At 42.7% G+C, this 19,801-nt stretch overlaps 1 long non-coding RNA gene across 9 annotated transcripts in view; it reads left to right on the top strand.

The window, feature by feature from the left end:
• LOC111251526 (uncharacterized) overlaps positions 1-11,514 on the top strand; it is a 38,804-nt gene extending 27,290 nt beyond the window's left edge. For 5 of the 9 annotated variants that reach the window (XR_015319274.1, XR_015319273.1, XR_015319276.1 and 2 more), the window contains 3 exons: positions 8,307-8,506; positions 9,830-10,205; positions 10,429-11,514. This is a non-coding gene — a long non-coding RNA (uncharacterized LOC111251526). Of the gene's footprint in view, positions 1-53; positions 904-8,301; positions 8,507-9,829; positions 10,206-10,428 lie in introns of those variants that run through there. The other 4 variants (XR_015319269.1, XR_015319270.1, XR_015319275.1 and 1 more) reach the window with 3 other exon arrangements.
• The last annotated feature ends 8,287 nt before the right edge of the window (positions 11,515-19,801 follow it).

Here is a 19,801-nt window from a genome sequence, read left to right as displayed (position 1 = left end):
CGTTCAGTGTATATTAGAAAGAAAAAAAAACAAGCTGAAATCACACAATTAAGGTTCTACCATCTTCCATTAGGAACCTATTTACGACACACGATGCTCACTAGAAGACAGGATACGTTGAATACATTAAGTAAGCACAATATGGCTACTCGTCAACTACTTTTGATTTGGAAGGAGACCCAGAAGAGTTTTTTTGCATTAAAAGGTGAAGGGAAAATAGGTGACAAGCTGGGAGGGGCAAGTAACTATTATAGCTACTATAGCTAGCTATAAAACAGAAAGCGAATAGAAGCCTTTTTGGGAAGAGAAAAGAAAGAAGACGTATACCTGGTCGTCGCAAACAAGCAAGGGGATGCTGATCAACTTGCAGTATGGTTTCTTTTACGTTTCGTGTGGCCAACCCATCGGTAACGTCAACTGCTGGCTTCTCGGCACGCCAAGTACTGAAAGAGGTACTGCTGCTGATTTCCCTACTACAATCCGACGAGTTGTCGGACCCAGATCGGACGCCATAGCCAATTGGGGCGGGAGCCTGCCCACACGCGATCGTTGGCAGTAGGCGAAAGCTAAAGTAATCAATGGAGTAACGAGACACAGCTGACTGCTGCTCTCGCCTCCATAGCCAATTCGGCCGCATCGGGCGGACTGTGAGCCTTTTCCTTTTTCTACATTCCCTATATTCGCATTAGTGGTTGCTTTTGCCGCCTGGAGAGCAGCGAAAAGTGGATGACAGCATGGAGCCCGCTCATTGGGCGATGTGTTGATTCTGCGCCCGCGACGTTGTTAGATGGATCGTCTAGGTCGACCCTACTTACGTGCGTGCCGAACACCAAGTCAGTTTGACTAATACAAAGAAGGCTCACATTGTACTCCGTTACCAAACCGTAAAAATTCAGCTTAAAAGTAAGCGAGATCTAGAGTCAACTCAGGTAGATATTAATTACTCGATCCAATCTCTGGGTGTTGCGCTTAAACGGTATACAACCATGTTGCTTAACTCGATTACTTTTGAGCGCCTGAATAATGTGTGTCGTGAAGCTACTTCGCCTGCATTTTTACCTAATTTTTGGAAACATGCTCAAATAAATTAGGCGGAATTTCTCTGCAGGCAACCGCAACGTGACGTTTCGCCTGTATATTAAACGGCGTCGTGTATTTTGCTAGTCAACAGAACGCGTTCATGTCTTTGTTGGTCCCACTCGTAACTGTCTATTTATTTAGTTCTTCAATACGATTTGTAGCAGATTGCTTTTGCTTTGGGGCGCATAAGATATATTTTCGTGTGTCATACATATATTGACCCCTTACATACTTACAATCGAACCCATAACACTAGTGGTGCCACCCTCGCCAATTCAATGCGGAGCTGGGTCTCTTGGCTCGCTCGGCGGTTCAGTAAGGTCCTATCGAGTCCACTGAGTTTTCCATGCACTCCATCTTCAAGGCATAGTATCATCTTCTCTGTCACGCCTGTTATTCCCTCTCGCTAGCGGCCGTCTCTACAACGTAACCCGTCATTTACACTGGTGACGCGAGAGATCATCGGAATGATCCCTAAATTACAACCACCCTGCTATACACTAGAGCCCTAAGGGTTCTCCTTGCAGTTCAGCCTCACGCTTGGCTTATTCGTTCGCTACGCCAATAGATCCACCACTACCACCTCCGCCACCTCCACCATCCACCATCCACATCAGAGAGACGGAAGCCAGCCTCTCACCCAGCCAGCCTGCGAGCTAGCGCCCAACGCCGCAAAGCAAACGGTCTCTTTGCCACTGTCGTGACGGCTGTCTCCGTCGTTGACCCAACGGGTTCTCATATGAGTTGCTGTACCACATGCGGCCTGTCCTTACATGGAGGATAAGTAAACCGATGGACGTACGCCTCGTTGCAGGCATTTAGGCATATCGGTAAAGGGTAGCAAGGGGGATGGCAAATGTGCATAGCAGGCGTGCACTCCGACCAAGCGACAACTACCATTTGCATGTCAGCATCCAGACTGAGTTGAGATGTTACTGTTCGGATCATTGTTGTTAAACATCGCTTGCCTGCCTCGTTATGTCAGCCTCGATTTGGCAATGTCGCCGCCCCCGATTGTGAGCTTCATCTATAAGTTCCCAGTCCGTTTCTGCTGTACGTGTCACCGTCCTCTGTCGAACTGATGCTGATTCCCTTGGCAAACCATGCAAAACGTCTCATATTAGGCCGGAGACACTTTGTTTATTGGCGATCGCATTATCGCTCCTGTTAATGTTGTTGCCGAGGTCGAGGGGAACGGCAGAGGTCAGGGTGAATAGCGGGAGCGGCCAGGCACTCATCTCTATTGGGTGCTTTCATCATTAGCAGTATTAATGTAAGCCGAATAAACCCTCACGTCATAGCTAGTTCGGAGACGAGCGAATATACAATCACATAAAAACAATAACAACAAACGTGCGAACGACTTCCGTCATACCTGTATGTGAGGTCTATCAACCATTACGTTCCTATTAGGCAAATGCATATCTTTTTGTTTATCTGTATATGCGTGTGTTTACTAGTCGCGTATGAATTCCCACGCTACATTTTTTGGCGACGCTCTTTCGATTTGTGAAGCAACACTTTATGCTGAATGGGCACATTTGCAGTGTTGGTGGCAACTTTTCACCCCACCAAATTGTAGTAACCTTAGTGAAGTATTATAGACTTGGCGGCGGCGATGCTAACATCAGCGGTAAAGGAAAACGACAACAGCGGTCGGTGTAGATCCCATTGTGTATAAATCGGCTGGTAGCTGGTCGATGCCGTAATGGGACTTGTCGATGACTCAATAACTGTCTTGTCCCTTCCGGCATCCACCTTGGCCTGGAGGAAACGGTGCGGCTTTGGTCTCAGCTGGCCGTCAACAACACCAGCAAAACGCGGACAAGCGAATCAATTCGACAAAAAAAAAGCGGGACGAAGATTAAGAAAAAAACAAGAGCCTGTATCCGACCTTCGGAGCATCATTGGCTATTCGTACATACACAGGTTTACTGATTTGTTGTATATACAGTAGTATCTTATTGAAATAAGAAAGTCGTGTGCAATAGGTTGATTGGTGGAGAATGACTACCTGCAGCGGTTCCGTAGAGTACATAGTGTATGACAGGATCAGTTAAGCTAAATGGGCTACAAGTCTGCCGCGGTCTGGTCAATGGCATTATCGTTTTCCGCGCAAACTAATCCTTGTTCTACGGTACTACATCCCGTTGTACGAAATGTGCCGCCGTAACACGTACTGTGATCAATATACCAAGACTTTCCTCTGCCAAATATGCTTGAGATGTTAAACTAATACCCGATATATGTACAAATATAAAAACTTCGCTACTAATGCGAGTATGGACTCATATAAGCAAAGAGGACTGACAAAGGCGTGTTCCGTTACTACCAGTAATAACAACAAACATGCGAATGACTTCCGTCATACCTGTACGTGAAGAAGCCAGTGCACTTGTGTTGAATACAAATTGGTTCAACTGATAGGCTCAATTTGGGATAGGCGAGATCCAATAGACCGTATGAATCACCTGGAGGGGGACAGGATTCGTGGAGCCAATGCAAGTGACTTAGTAATCATAAACAAGGCTCAGCCCTTGTATCGAGCAGTCTAGATACGAGCTATTGGCCTTCATCGAAAGGGTACATGTGATTTTTAGGACTGCAGTTAAAAATCACCTTCTATTAATTAACGAACGGCTAACAGTACAACGCACGATGCTATTCTTATACTTACATTGGGGCTTATACATCGACTTGGGACATTATTCTGTTAATCATTCTTAATACCATGCGCTTTGTTTTTCTATAAATAAACTTTTTTTTTGTACGACAAGCGCGCACAAGGATAGCTAATCCCTTGCCGCATAAGCGTCGCAAAAAGGAATTGGTTAATGAAACACAAATGAGAGCTTCAGTGTGCTCCATAGCATAGCATTTTACATGCAGAAGCAATACGGCGCGCGTCAGAACCGGAATGCCGTGACACTCTCGGTTCTTTACGCGCATATGATTTTGGTCAATTTAATCGGGTGCTGAAATATTAAAAATCCGGCTTATGAGGCGTTATTTCGACGGTCGGGACCGATCGGCTAACGCTTATAAACGAAAAAAACGCGCTCCAGAGTGTTACTTACCGTTTATCATAACGTAAGATACGGTTACTCTGAAGCTATAAATACTGAGGTAAGGTCAATGCAGAAGTTGTACTATAGGTATAATCAGCATATATGTTATATATTCCTAGAGCCCCTGACTGACGCGCAAACAGTTATGCATACATAGCGCTCATTACATCAAGAACAAAATACATCTAAGCATAGTGGGTAAGCGGCTACCTTCGCTGGTGACGATGACCGTTCACGTCCGACGAGAAGCAAGTCGGCGACAAATCCTTTCATACCCTCCTAGTGGCATGCGGACCGTCGGATCGTGTATCTGATGTCGTTACAATTTGGAAGCAGCAACGATGGTCGCTTCTCGCTCTACACGTACGATTCCTCTGGCCGCTGAGAGCACAGCAATAGGTGTCGATCGTGACGTAAAGAAACAGATCTCATTTCAGGGAGAGGCCATGGCGCCAGGGCCCCTATCTGGCTGACTAGTACGGGACGCCCCGCCTTGAAGCCTCACCCTTGTCTCGATGAGAGCGCGGGTTGAGGAGATTGTGCTCCAAGCGAGATGGGCGCATGTAACCCTGCAGGTTGTCGACGGGGCTGGCAACGCAGCAGGAAGAGCGAAATGCTCCACGACGGACAAGCTGCAAGTCTTCACTGTTCAGCGGCTTCAAGGCGAGGAACAACGACGAACGAAGGCATTCCAATATAGAAGACAGAAAAAAACAGGGACAAACGTGCACTCCTACGAACCTATGTGTGGGGACGACTAGATGAAATGGACCGGTTGTGGTGGTAAGAGACGGAAAGTGTTTGTGAGAAGGGGGCTTAGGAGCGCGCATAGGATGGCTAAAGGTAGCTTGCTGGCAAGGGGGCTGGTAGTCAGGGGCTGCGTCCTATTCTCAGAAAAAAAAAAGAGAAGGATACCTAGAAGCAGCAGAAAGAGGACTGACTGCCTGTCTAGCTGGCAGCACAGGCTGTCTGCCCGGCACGTCTGCCTAACCAGAAACCTCTACAGCTCTTCCTGCCGCCGCTGCTATTGTTCGGAAGAGCGGTGCGATGTCAGCAAAGCTGCTAGCCACTAGAGCAGGTTTATGGCTGCTGCGGCGCTCAGCGCGTTCAAAGCATCCTGAACTGCCTTTGTATTCCACCACGGCCGTTTCAGCCCCTCCGCCAGCTACCAGCAGCTAACAGCAACATTTAGGGGCGGCCGGCAGAGAAGAAGGAAAACCACTAAGACGAGAAAAGTTCGAGGCAAATCCTAGGGGCAAACCGAAAGGGGCCAAAGCATTAGCGAAGGCAAGCGCCCGGGAACCGACTTTGCGAAACAGGGAGCCTTCATCGTTCGTTCACGCAAGCGGGAAGTTAGGTGGAAAGCAGAAGATAGTGGCTGCGCAAAGAGGGTCGGGGTTGGGCAGGCGATATCGAGCCAAGCGAAAGGCAAAGCGGAACAAGATGGAGGAAAGACAATGCTCGTAAATTCTATACAGTATCATCATCATCATCATAACATCTTATTGAATAGCCCATCTGCACTAGGATGGCAGAGCGCGACAAAAGGGCAGAGCGGACCATGGCGCGAAAACGGTGGGGCATAGCGCGGAGTATTGTCAATACTGGGTTCTGCTGAGTGGGTGGTGCTGCACCAGCAACGGATGTCTGTAGCCTGCATTTTTTGGTACCTACAGGTCGCCTGCATCGTTGGATGGAAAGCGCTTTTTCAGAAGAAGACAAAAAATAGAAGGAGATTGGCTGGATAGCTGGCGGGGTCTCAGGAACAGCCGCTGCCACCGCTAGTGAAGCTTCTTCGGGGCCAGCCTGTGCCCTTTCCCAGGTTGCTTGCCTGCTGGCCTATTTGTCGGTGCTTGTTTTACAACAGTAGTAGCGGCACTGGAATGAGAAAAAAGCGGTAGGAACGGCTGTGTTACTGAGAAGAAGATGAAAAGAACAAGAAGAGAGACAACTGAAGCAGTCGAGCAGACGTAACCCCTGCCATGCCATTGGATCGTGGAGAAGGCCGCGTAAAAACACCGCTGCAACTACTATGACATTGCTGATACTACGCCACTATGAACGCGAGAGATGTAGCAGCAGGATCCAGCAGTAACGGCGGCAGCAGCGGCCGATTCTGCAGACAGGCTCAGTTTGGCAGGGCGGCAGTCCGCGATGGGAAAAATATAAAACGATGAACAAAATAAGAGAGCAAGACCCTGTATCCGCAAATGCAGGGGCTGACGAAGAAAGATGCAAAGAGGGAGGGTCGCAAAATGGCCGCTGCATAGCCGCTATCGCATAGAGGACGCGACCACAGTCGTCGACGTAAATTTTGAGCGGAAGAGTGGTTACGGAGCGCCTGAAGGGTTGGTCAGAGAGCCGGAGAACAGCGGAGTTTGAAAGGAAGCCTATAGTTGCCAACCAGCAGCGACACGAAGGAGAAGAATTGGGAGTGCTGAACGTTATTCAGAGTAGATGACGTTGCGTCGTCACCACCTTTGCGGCCGGTAAAGGAACATGCTAGATGTTAGGGAGTGATTCGGGGTCTTTAGCTAGTCTGGTTGAGGCAATGGACTGAACTTCAACGAGGCATCCTAATCGGCCCAGTGATAATGGCAGACGACGGCGATGGAGAGAAAATGCAAATAACAATAATAACAAAGGCTGAGCTGTCAAATGGTAAAAGGTTTGCCTGGATTATCGAAAGAACTACGACGTTTAAGAGCCAGCAAAATTATTCCATAGAAGAATAACGTAAAATCTTTAGCAAACAAATGTACACCACTGAAACAAGGTGGTGAGACTATAAATCGGCGTTTTGTACATACATTATTAGAATAAGAACCTATTTCGTTCAGGGTAAAGGGTTGCACTTGAGAGGTGTTGAACTTACCCAGATCATGTAGGATAGCAACATTAGCTATGTACAGCTTAGTGCAGTTTGGTATATCCCAGCTCTACGAGCACAAACTGAACTACCTAAGATTATGTGGTACCGCTTTGATATGGAATTTTTGCGCCGTTATAAGGACAGGTATGTATTGAAGGCAGCAGTAACGCTAAATGGTAATAATAATAATAATGATTATATAATAGAAAGATAGAGTGAAAAACGGTAAGATGAAAAGTAATTGCTTAGAGTTACATTGTTGTTGAGTTGCCTATATGATACGGCAATGCTATAAGTTTAAGAGGTTAAAAAAAAACAACCGAGAAAACACACGCATACGTTCACACTTCTAAATGCATTGGATAAAGATATAATTAAATAAAGCAATAATTTAAAGAACGAACACTATCTATCTGTCTATTTGCATAGAATCATTGGTTATTTAATATGATAGTTTTTCACCTTAGGCCAATATATATCGGTTGAAGACTAATCGATGGAAGATCAAAATTACTATTGGTAGATCTTACGTGGAAGCATTAGGCGGCGCCAAAGAAGACAAAATAGAGAGAGAGTAGTCGACTTGTTGGGTGCAGTGAGATGTAGGTTCCAAAAACGCAGGGACTTCAAAGGGCAACCCCACTAGGTCAAGGTCTGGAGGGAGCCGCAGTTGAACGAAAGTGTGAGCTCCTGCATCACAACCGGCACCTTGCCAAACAACAGGTCTTTATGACCATTGAGTCCTGCAGAACCTACAGGCCTACTGCATGTTTTCTAAATCCCCATCAGTAAGCCAAAAATGGTAGAATTGCAAAACTTACGGTTCTAAAAAAAACGTGAGATCGAAGAGGAGCTTCATACATATTATTACCTCCATTATTCCTCGCACTCACACGGTGTTATGATGGCAACAACAAAATAAAACACATGACTTACTAAATTTTTTTTTTCTAGTTAAAGATCGAAACGTTCTGTTTCTCGCGCGAACAAAGTGACTGTTTAAAGTGACACAACATTTTATTATCATCGAAACTATTCAATGTAAACTACTGGCTGCATTGACTAGGACTATGAATTTGGTGGCAGCGCCTCATAATCGATAAAGTATTTTTCTGCAAAACTCATCTACAAAGACTATTCGGCTCCATTTTCGATTGGAACATAAGTTAAATTATTAGAAAATTACTTTATAATTGTGCTTCTGCGGTTGGATTCTATATATTCAAAGCAACGAAATATTTAATCTACTGATAAGCAACTATGTAATTTCCGTCTGTAAAGCGCAGGTGATGACCTGAAGTCAAAACATTGGGATGAAGTATGAAAATCGTATTACCGTCCGACGCGTTCAATGACGTTACAATACGCATAGCTATACAGCTGCGTCGTCAGATTGTAGAAGGCGTATCAATAACTGTACCTCGACGTGTGGCTATGGCGGAGCGACTCTTTGTCAGAGAATAGATCTCTTCAGATCGGCGAAAAGGTAGGACGTTATATAGTTGTGACGGCGACTGCAGTACATCATGAAGCAGATCATTTATTGAAGGCGAAGCAAGCGGATGAAGGTATCTGAAGGCGACTATTTAGGTATCGTGCTAGCTAATAGAGCTGTTGATATGGCCCTTTCTGCGGCCTCATAGCCCGGTGTATGTCTCCCACGTAACAAAAGCAACGCTCCCCTTTAATACTTTCCAATCCAACAGCGAATAGTGACCTAAAAATATTTTTTCGATGTAGTAGTGTGGTTGAGGGTTAAATCGACGCAAAGCGTATTTGGTTGATTATTTTTTCCGCCGCCGCTGTGTTAACCAGATGAGAGGTGCGTCTCAATTGGGTGGTGTCTGATCAAGTGCTTAGTAGTAGTTGTATAGGGAAAATAATAGGGAGATAATGGGCGTTTTGTGTATTCAGAGTATTCGAGGTTTAATCCAGATGCAACTAACATTCTATGAAGCAATAAACATTTCTAGGCCAAAAGTGGAACAATGTGGCTGAGTGTAGGTCGTAAGGAGAATGCAACGTACGATTATGAGATTCTGGGCTCAATCCTCAACTGACGCTCAGTCATGTCATGTCATGTCAACTAATAGACCCTATTTATAGTGGTGACCTAAAACAAAAAACGGTCACTTGCCACTAGATCAACTGCGTAATAGGGATATGACACATATCAGGCAATCCCATAGCTCCCGATTGCTAGATGGTACCCTTGCAAATACAGTCCCAATTTCGAAAACAAACTACGACACTTACGCCTCAGCAATTGTTTCACCTGTCTCAATAATTCTGCTGATTCACATATATATTGATATAATCTCAGGACACATTTAGCTAACTAGAGTTTTATGTCAGCTACTGTCAGTTGTGAATAGTACTTCTGCCTATAACTACTTCGGGGACCAACGGTAAACATATATACTATAAAACGTGAAGAAAATACGTTGTGGAGGAACGTAAAATTTTTCAGAAATGACTAATACTTTCTTTTAACCAGCCGTGTCGATGCCGCTGCCAACATCAAACTTTAACTTCTCGCTAACTCGCCTTTATCACATACGTGTACTTGCAAAGGTACAGCTCATTCTGGAACGGCGTTATGGACGACTCAAGCTATCCAATATTGACATCCAACCTCATTCATATCGTTGACTAGGAGTTTTGGCCTGCAATTAGGATACTAGAAAACAAATGATAAATATGTAACGATCTTTACATAGTCTATATTTAATTGTGATATCAGTTTCGTTTTAATGCACCGCGTATGAAAAAGATTTACTTGCATTGTATGTTTCGGCCCATGGAAAAGATTGGCAGGTGATTTCCCACGCAACGAGGAACCACAAGAATGTCGTGAGAACAATGTGCATTGGAAAATGGCTTAAGACCATGAATTTAGAGCCCGCGGACGATGTGAACAGCCAGAAAAGGCCACGCAGAGGAAATAGCAGCGCTCGTTTCGGAGACGATTGTCAGCCTAGCTGCGGCTACTCATGCCATTCTAAGCCGTAAAAGCAGTAAAAACGAGAGATAGCCGCTGGATAGAAAGATCCACTCATGCGTGCTATACGTCGACCTACTGATCATGAATGGAAACGATGACATCAACAGTATAGGATTGAAGAGGTGGCAAGACACATGTATCATGGTCGGCGTCCCGTTCGCGAATCTTCGACGCCTTCGAGGTATTGCTTTACCCCCTATTGTTGTTCATCATTGCCGTTCTTGGCTTTGCCGCTGATGGCTAAACTCGACTGTTGTTATGTCCTGCATGCCCAGTAAAGCGCTTGTTAATCCCTTTAACGGACAGCAGGTCCGCATAGGCAATCTGTAAATGCCTACACGTAGATAGATATACTTATAGACGGATGCATCTTGCGTACACACTTCGCGAATTGTCGGTTACAGGGCATCAACAGTTACCGGCCAGCGAAGCAGAAACAATGGTTCGAACATGTGGTCGAGGCGACAATGTTGCGACACATCGATTCGCTCGACAACGACAGCTCTTAAGACTACTACCACGAATGATGCTTAGACATGTTGCAAAAGGGTGACCAAAAATAGGCAACAGTCAGGACTGTGACGCCCGCTATTGTCACTAGCCGCAGACCTATAAGAACCGTCTCTCGTCGAACCAGACTTCATTGTAGAAAAATCTACAATTCTTAGCTACTAGTTGTGAAATATATCAAAGATATGGTTGCAGGTGAAATATATCAAATGTTAGGTTACAGACATGACCTAAACTATTGCTTCTTCACGTAACGAAGTTCGCTCACAAAAAGGCGTCTACCTATTTTAAAATCGCTCAAATATTTGGGGTCTAATATCAATATCGTTCAATGAAGATGGCAAAAAAAAAATCAACGCTGCTGAATTAACTCTAGCTTTGTATCTCTACATCTGATGCTACTAGTTGATCAGTGGCAAAATGTCAGCTGAATAGGAGTTGGACCGCCTACCTAGCTAAACATTTCGGAGACTGCGTCGCCATGACGACGCGCGCGCGTTTCATGGCTTTCGCATAAGTAATCGTGTTTACGCAGACTGGGCCAGAAGTTGTTAGACTTCCCAGCTCAAGGAGGTCAAGAAAAAATGCATTGACTTGATATAATGAGCATAAACGGCTCTAACATTTTTACGTTAATAGAGTTCTAATAAAATACTCAGAACTCCCTACAGCGGATTCGTTGTAACCATTCTGAAATTATTCCGTATGCGTTAAAAACTGAATACAATGGGTGATTAGGCGGTCTCTATTGAAACAAATGATTAACACGCAGTTTATAGTCGTGAGGCTTAACGTTGTTGTTGTTGCGTATTCAATAGGCCTCCTTGGCCTGAGATGCGAGCAATGTACTATGCATATAATACACTTTATCCATATGACTTCGTGTCATGTTGAAATCCTCTGGTAGATGTCCTTGTTCAAGGTGAGTGATGTTTTTGCTTGGCAACTTTGATAAATAAACCTTTAAAGTAATTAACAAATATATTGCTATAATTTTACACATTACAGAATACAATAGTTGGATTATTGTTTCTGTGTACGTTACTTGTGTAACGTGAACGGTCAGACAATCCTAACTTAAATAGTAAACGGAAATGTTAATTCAAGCACTGAATGCCTGCCAAGATCTGCTGACTTTGGTGTGTCCTAACAGCATTAGGAAAAAAAAAGCTAAAAATCAAGCCTTAATTCAATTTACCAGTTAAGTCTGCATGGTAACTCCATTGCGTTTATGAATTATTCCTCTTAATAAGCACCTGCATAAGTCTGAGCGTACTGTGTGCAGCGCACGAAGTGCATCGACAAGTAGGGCTACTAAGTTCTGATCGCAGTTCGCCAAATCAAAGATCCTTATCAGCGACGCTTTAACCTAGTTAGAAAAAATTTGTCGAATTATGACACGAGGATACTAGATATCGCCAGGAATTCTCACTAAATACGAAGACAAGTCACGGCAGCTCTGAAGTCGATACACCATCCTATTATACCGCACCGCATTTTACGTATTCTATGTATATATATCCGTATGACATTTGTGAAAACAGTGAGTTGCTTTCAGCGTAGAGTGCATCAGGGCAATCAATGCTTTATTAACCATCTGGCACGTAACGGAGTCCGATTATTCTCACTTTTCTTATATATACACATATAACTTTCGAGCTACGAGTGAGATTTGGCAGGTCTTTCTTGTGAGAAAAAGCAATTGATTTTATCCTAGAGGAAATTAGTTTAAAAGGAAAAATATCTTCCGGTCTCAGAAATCAACGTTAATTGCTCAAGTTTTGGTTTTTCGAAAACTATAGCGCTGCAAAAGTACGTTAGGGATTAGTGAAGAAGTCTCAAGCGAAAGCACAATGCGTGAATGGTGCGTATACTTTAAGGACGAAGGGTCGAGTGTTGAAGAGCGTCGAGGAGGTAAGTGACAAGATGTCGGAACCCGAAGGACAACATCGCAATACCTCAATCGAAGAAACTTTCTACGGAGGAGTCTAAGAGTTAGCACTTCACATGAAACATGTTACAGAATTAAAACTCACATGCTAAAATTCAAAATGTATGAGTAAAAAATGAGTCTGTTCTAAATTGACTTCAAACGAGTTTGAATTGTTCCACATGCAATGTGCCATAGATAAGGCATAATTCAATACATATTACAGACCCGAGAGGAACCAGGCAAAAGAATGGCATCTCCTTGGAGTTTTGTGGCGGTGCCGAGTAGGTAATTCGGATGCAAGGTGATGATAGTGCTTACGATTCATATTAGAAGCATCTGCCATTATGAAATTGTTGCCGAAAATAAATCAATGGATGCAGCTCATCATTACGAGTTTTTCAAGCAACTCATGGACCGTTAGTACGGCAACCGAAAGCAACGCCGTCTGATTGCTCGATGATAATGACAAACCTCGTCGCTATGCCTCAATCTCATCTTGGATTGAGCAAAGGAATGTCCGATGTTCACTTCAAACGACTCATCCTTCTGACCTGGGCCCGTGTAATTATGGGCCTTTCTATGCCTTAAAAAATCAGGGTGGTGGGTAGGTGTAATCTACTATCGACTAACTCCGAGAAGTCAAAGAGAAATACATAAAAAAAAAAAACGAGAATAGTGGGCATGTGGCTATTTAGAAGCTGCTAGAACACTGGAACAGGTGTGTAAAAAACAAAGAAAAGTATTGAAAAATCACCGTTCTAACCCAACTAACTCCGAAGTTATTCAATTGAGAGTTCATCAAATTCACTTGTAGCCGCCTTCAGTCTACCACTAAAAAGGTTTAAAGGTTCAAACCTCATTCAACCCTGTCCAATAATTTTGGCATGGAAAATACAGAAATCGAATTGTATAGCGGACTCGGATATTTATTTAATCAAGACTTCAACTAAATAGTACTCAGGTCTGGTTAGTAGCTCACACGTTCATCGCCGGTATCGGTTTGTTGCGGAGATGTTTTCTTTTATAATATTCTTCCCTTTAATGACACGAAAAAATTACGCATCATGTTCCGCAAATAGGATGGAGTGAATTGTCTTTTTTAAGGCCGCTATAGTACCTGAGCAAAAGAAAATAAAACTAGAAAAAAAAAAAAAAAAAAAAACGATTTTTACTATTTAGGAAAGCTTGTCTTAAATTGCGAGAATCGACATGCAGCTCTAAAGAGTACTTTAGCAGAGTAACACCATCCATATTGGTGTCATTTTTCTATATTCTAAAATAAAAGTAAAAAGCTTGTATACAGACAATGACCATGCTTTGAAACATTGCGAATGGTTTTTGTTTTTTTTTTTCTATTTGAGTTGTGTGAATAACAAAAATATAGTGTTAACCACGATATGCCTGGCAAAAATCTATATATTAGAAAATATATTAAAAAAGTCTCACGTAGACATATGTAAACAGCTGCAAATGGACCTCTTCGGCCAGCTATCTCTACAGCGGTTGAAAATTTTTGAAATGTCCAAATGCAAAAATATCTTACCCTTTCTCAACTCTACACAACAGACATAAAATTTATTTATAATAATATCATTTTATTTTTCATTTGGTACCATGAATTAAAATATGGCACTTTATCAAAACAACTGTTAAGGCCCTGAAAATGTTATCTTTTTAGTTTATACAGCGTCCTGATACTTAAACCTAACCTTGACAGGTGAAGTTAGTTTCACCTTGAAATGGCGGAGTAACCATCAGAAAATATTTGGTCAGCTGAGAACGAGTGATGTACTTCTCTGCCGTTCGAGCATCGGCTCACCGGGTGACACAGAAAAATTATATACCCCTCATAAGGTCACACAATAAAGATGCTAGTACAAAGTTTCGATTACGATAAGTTTGTGTAATCGAAACCTTACTTAGGTAAGCTGGAACAGAACTGATGTCATTACTAAGTTGAATTTCTAGAAGAACAGAGTCATGAGATGACTCGGATAAAGCCGTGCATTTGCTGAAAAAGATTACTCAGAAAATAGCAACGGTGATAGGATAACAGGCACAACATTAATGGAGCGACAGGCCAGTTCCAATGCAACGGAAGAACCTCCTAACGCATTACCTAGTTGTGTCCCGAGTTATGTGTTCGGGTTAATAGATTGATTTAGGCCGAAAAAACCCATTTTAAATTGATATAAGTAGCAGGCTAGTGCTAAATAGTCTGCGACGTGCCGCATCAAACACGACAGGAATAGTTGCACGAGCCTCGGTACTCAGAGGTAAACGTGCACGGATGTTGTGCATGCATTAAGCGGTCCACCAGTAGGCACGCTGAGCGGCGACAGTCTATCGATGGTGAAGTTTGTCTCTATCATGATCGTTATTGCGCTCAGGATATTCGAGGACCTTTTCATGGTAAAGCGAACGCATGAACCTGAAACTCAAGCACCTTGTCGCTAATTATATAGTCAATTTCATAGATATTTCAAACGGCTCCTTACCGAATCCGTTGCAGTAAAAACACAGTTCATAATTTACCCCGCATACCGTATACAATATTGATTTGTTTTCGTATTGCTATGTAGAAAGAACTTTCCTCGAGAAGTTTCGCTTTTGAACGATGCGTGGATGCATTTACATATACAGACACGCGTTGTACCTATGAGAAAAGAAAAAGAGGACTTCACGTCTTGTCTGGCTGGCATGCGTGCATGTATGTATGTATGTATGTATGTGCGTGATGACGACCGTTGGATCCATTAAGTGGTGAATTCGTATCTTATATGAGTACGTTACCCGTGTGTATGTTTCTGAACGCAGCAAATCATGAGCTCCATGTTAGAAAGACGCGACTAATGACATATCTCTTCGGGTAAATGTGGAAAAGGCCGGTTGAGAGGTATGCAACGCCGACGCTATGCACGATGTCTCGCGGGGAATTGATGCTCCTTTTTCCAGCAACATTGATACAACAATATGCTCAACATTGAGTTGAGCGATCCATCGCGAACCAAGCCTGCTCCGAAAATTTATTTCGTGAGAGCCATTCGCTATGTATCAGCAGTTTTCCCGTATCTATCAACTCCGTCGTGTTTATCGATGCTTGACATACCTAGGTCGAACCAGACGAACCAGAACAGAAAACGGAAGGGAAGCTTTATATAAGATGGTAAAAGGAAAAACACTTAAGGATCGTGTCGTTTGCTTCATATCAGTTAATTTAAATGGTACCAGTCTACGTGACACCGTTACGAAAGTGTCGATATTATCATTTTTTTTAAGTTTTATCTGATGTAGGCGCATTTTCGTAACGGCGGTCTGAGTTGAAAATATCGGTTCTGCTGTGGTTATGAGCCGGGTAGGGGACTGACAGTGCGAACAGGGGGATGGCGTTGTTCAGTTCAATAAAATTGGTCCACAATTAAGATATATACAATAATATTAACAATAAATGGAAATCTTTTTTACTCATACTAATTATATAGTACGTATGCGTCGTTGATGTGATCCAACGCGACGACCACTAATCACTCTTGAGCCGGCCGTCCATGTATTTAACATACGCGCCATAGATACACACATTGCTTCATACAATTCGATTCGTGAACAGCTATTCGATGAAAATTAACCTGTAGCAGACGACACTTAATCGTAAATACGCAACAGGCGAACATGTAGATCCAAAATGGCTTAAAGGCGTAGAGAATATCACAAAAAAAGCAAGATGTCGGAAATCAACCAAACTCATCAAGCCAGTGCCGACGCACGATCAGCAGAAACTGAATATACACAATTACATAGCTATCTACATATCAAAAGCTACTTAAGTACACAAAGGGACTTTGAGTGAATTTACTAATTGCCTAACAATAAAGGTACATTGCAGGACAGCGTAGCTTTATCCTGAAGCGTAATTTAGCCAAAGATATCCGGATATAATTACCTTTCGTGAAGAGAAAGTATTATCCTATCGAAACGCCTGAACAAACAGAGTTATGGCTATGATAGAAGTCGGCCGATAGTAATTTCATTAGTATGATTGATTCAACAGTCACAAGTTTCAGAGGCGTATCTAAAGCAGAGTTGAAAATCTAATAGTGTGCGCCGCGAATCGACCAACATGCTTCTCTAATCACAGCAAACAATGCCTGCAATTTCAGCCTTTTTCATTGCTATATCTCTGTCCGCTTATTGTGAAGACAATTCGCCAGGTACGCCATTGCTAACGACCTGAGATGGCAGGCAAGACATTTTAGAGTAATGTATGTCGGTGTGTTTTTGGCCAGAACTACCTTTTACGATCAGCATCGTCATGTGTCCTTTAGAGGACTTGCAGCCCTCGTCTCCAATGCCAAATATTGATATCCTTTGCGTAGTTGCTTAAGCGACGTTTGCCTCAAACAAAGCGTACGTGATAGTCAGATCAACTACGTGCATTCGTGTGGCTCGAATACTAGGCCTTGGTCTTGTTCAAGGGAACGTTCATGTTACTGAATTGAATTATAGATTGACTTTAAAGGACGCTCTTGCAACAAACGTAAGAATGACCATCGAAACGTTCGTCTGGCACCATCAAAGAGCGTGTACGTGCTTTCCTATGAGAAAAGTAAAGTCTAAAAGTCACCACTGCTCTACTTGGTCTTTACCCTCGCGTCCCCCAGGGCTGCCGACTGTTCCCATCACCAACCGACGAAAGCAACACATAGGAAAAAGAGGGGCCGTAATGTATTCCACGGCCAGTGGCACACATGAGTATTCTGCCATTGGCGGACACTTAGACGCCAAGTGACAGGACAATCAAGCCTGCTCCGAAGCAGTAATTATAGCAGCAAAAGGTGCTATGCCGGTGTGCTTCATGAGGGAGCGGTCTGTAATGTCCTCAGACAACAGTAGCGGAACGGGGCTAAAAAGGCCGTCGCCTGAAAACCAAAGATGTCAAGCAGGAATAGTTGGCTGTACCAACGACGCTGAAGTTGTGGGAATCCGTTGAAAAGGCGACAGAGCAGGAAATCAAGGGATAAACGGACCGAAAGTGATTGAGCGAACAAGTGGATGATAATGTATTGTAATTTTCCTGCGCATAGAACCGTGTGTTATCAGTGGCACTCGTTGTTGCTGCTACCGACACCGCAACCACTGCCGCCGCCATCAGCGCATTTACAAACACTTTATATATATATATAATTTTTATTTTTATAAAAACATAATTATTTGTTATATACGGGCTGAGGGGTGGTAATCCAATTTCATTCCCTAATCCATCTAAGGCAATAGCCACTGGAACTGTAGCACAATATCGGCTGGATAGGATCATTCAGAAATCTGAGGTCCAGCTTTTTATTACTCTATGCACTTGTCACTGCCGCAGCAGAATCCGCCTAATTGTGGCTGCAAAGAAAATGTCAATTGCCTTCTCTCAGATGTTTTTTTAAAATGGCGAAAATGAAACTATGGATGTTGATATGACGTCGATGTGACTATGATGTTATTTAGTTCTGTTTTTAGGGTCTTAATACCAGAAATTTGCAAACTTCAATAGAGTTTTCCGGAAATACCTTATTCAGTGTCACTTTTGTTTTGAAGATATATTAGATGTAAAAAATTGTAACGCATAGACATAGATATCTGGAGACAATCGAGCAGAAGCTTTGAATGCTTTAAAACTAAGTAGAAAAATATCTAGAATTTTATTTGGGTAGCACATAAATCGACAGTAAACGGAAATGAAGCTGCAATCAGAAAACAGCTTTACCGATCTGATTAAATATCTAACGAATGATTAAAGCTCGCAATTTAAAAATATTTTTTAATTGTTTGCCCACTTTCTCTCAACGTAAATAATTTTCTTCTTAGATCTTCTTAGCTATATTTATCGTTTTCATAGATAGTAAACAAACCATATCAGCTCTTTCAACACTCTTTAAATTACAGATGGATAATTGGATGCTTAGTCCCGTGATCAAAAATGCCCCAACCTTATAAGCAAGTGGTACACGCCCTTCGTTCCAAGTAGCCTGTGGTATTAATTAACGAAAATTCAAGCTGACACAAAGAATATAGAATAAAAACTTGTAATCAGTCATGTGAGTGTTTGGATCAAGAGAAGTTCACTTGAAATATATCTTGCTAGAACGCGACTGTAAATGCAAGTAGAATATTGTAAGTGATGGTCGTCCAGATCAAATCCAAAATGAACTAGATCTGAATATTTTTACTACAGCTACTCTCAAAATGGCGTATTACTAACAAATTTCTTGCTTTAAGCATTCAATGTGTTAACCAAACACATTATATCTTTTGATTGCATACACAAAACAAACTAGTGAAACATAAAATCCTTCCGGAGAAAAACGACAGAACGTCGTTCTCTCTTTTTTGAGCTGCGCGCCACTCCGCTATACTATCCTGACTGGGAAAGGGTGCCACTGACGCTGGTGCCAATGCTGCTGTTGTGTGAAAAAATGGCGCACGTATTTTACGAGAACGTCAGTCAGCCGGCAATCGACCGAGCGAGAGGCCAGCCGACCAGAAAACAAAGCCCAGCGATGTGAATAAGGGGAGCATGTTGGCAGGGGGGCATTCGGATGATTTTCAAGGGACGAAATCTAGAACACGGAAAGGGGACCATCTATCAGAGAGGCAATCACAGTGTTACGGCATCCTTTTTTTCTGCCTCAGGTGATTTACTTACAGCACACACTGTACATGGTCCGTACGTACGTGCGTGCTGTTTATATTCAAATATGATTATACAGCAATTCATACATATATAACATGTAGAAAATAAATATATTCGTTGTCCATTATAATTGCATCATTACGGCGTTCGGCGGATCAGCGGTCAAAAAAAGAACACTGTAAGATTGTCAAGCGCACACATGTACATCGTTTAGTGATGAAGGCCAAAAGGTAACGTATTTATGCGTAAGTTGAAAAAGATGGCAGAATCAGATGCGTAAGTGGTGCATAGTAAATGCAGGTTGTGCACCCTCAATTTTGTATATCTTCCTTTAAATGAAATAACAAGAACACAAATATATAGCTAACAAACGATAGTCTCTACTTCGGCCAGTAGCATTTGTATTTTGCATTTTTTTTGCTTCTTTTCTATGACACACATTATATTACACATTTCACGTACTTTAGGGCAATGACGTATCACTATTTGTATTTTGTGAAACTACTAAATTGTACTTGCAGTTGAGATCGACTTCTCATCAATTTCTTCTCGTATTATCATATTGTAGATGTCCTGAACGTAAAATCAGGCTATTTAAATTTATCGCGCGCCTTTGCCATGTGACTACAAAAATATTCGACACTCGTTTGAATCGGAT

The sequence above is a fragment of the Varroa destructor genome, unplaced genomic scaffold (genome assembly GCF_002443255.2).
Source record: "Varroa destructor unplaced genomic scaffold, Vdes_3.0 BEIS01000001.1, whole genome shotgun sequence".
Taxonomy (NCBI): domain Eukaryota; kingdom Metazoa; phylum Arthropoda; class Arachnida; order Mesostigmata; family Varroidae; genus Varroa; species Varroa destructor.
This window is presented reverse-complemented; position numbering and strand designations above follow the sequence as displayed.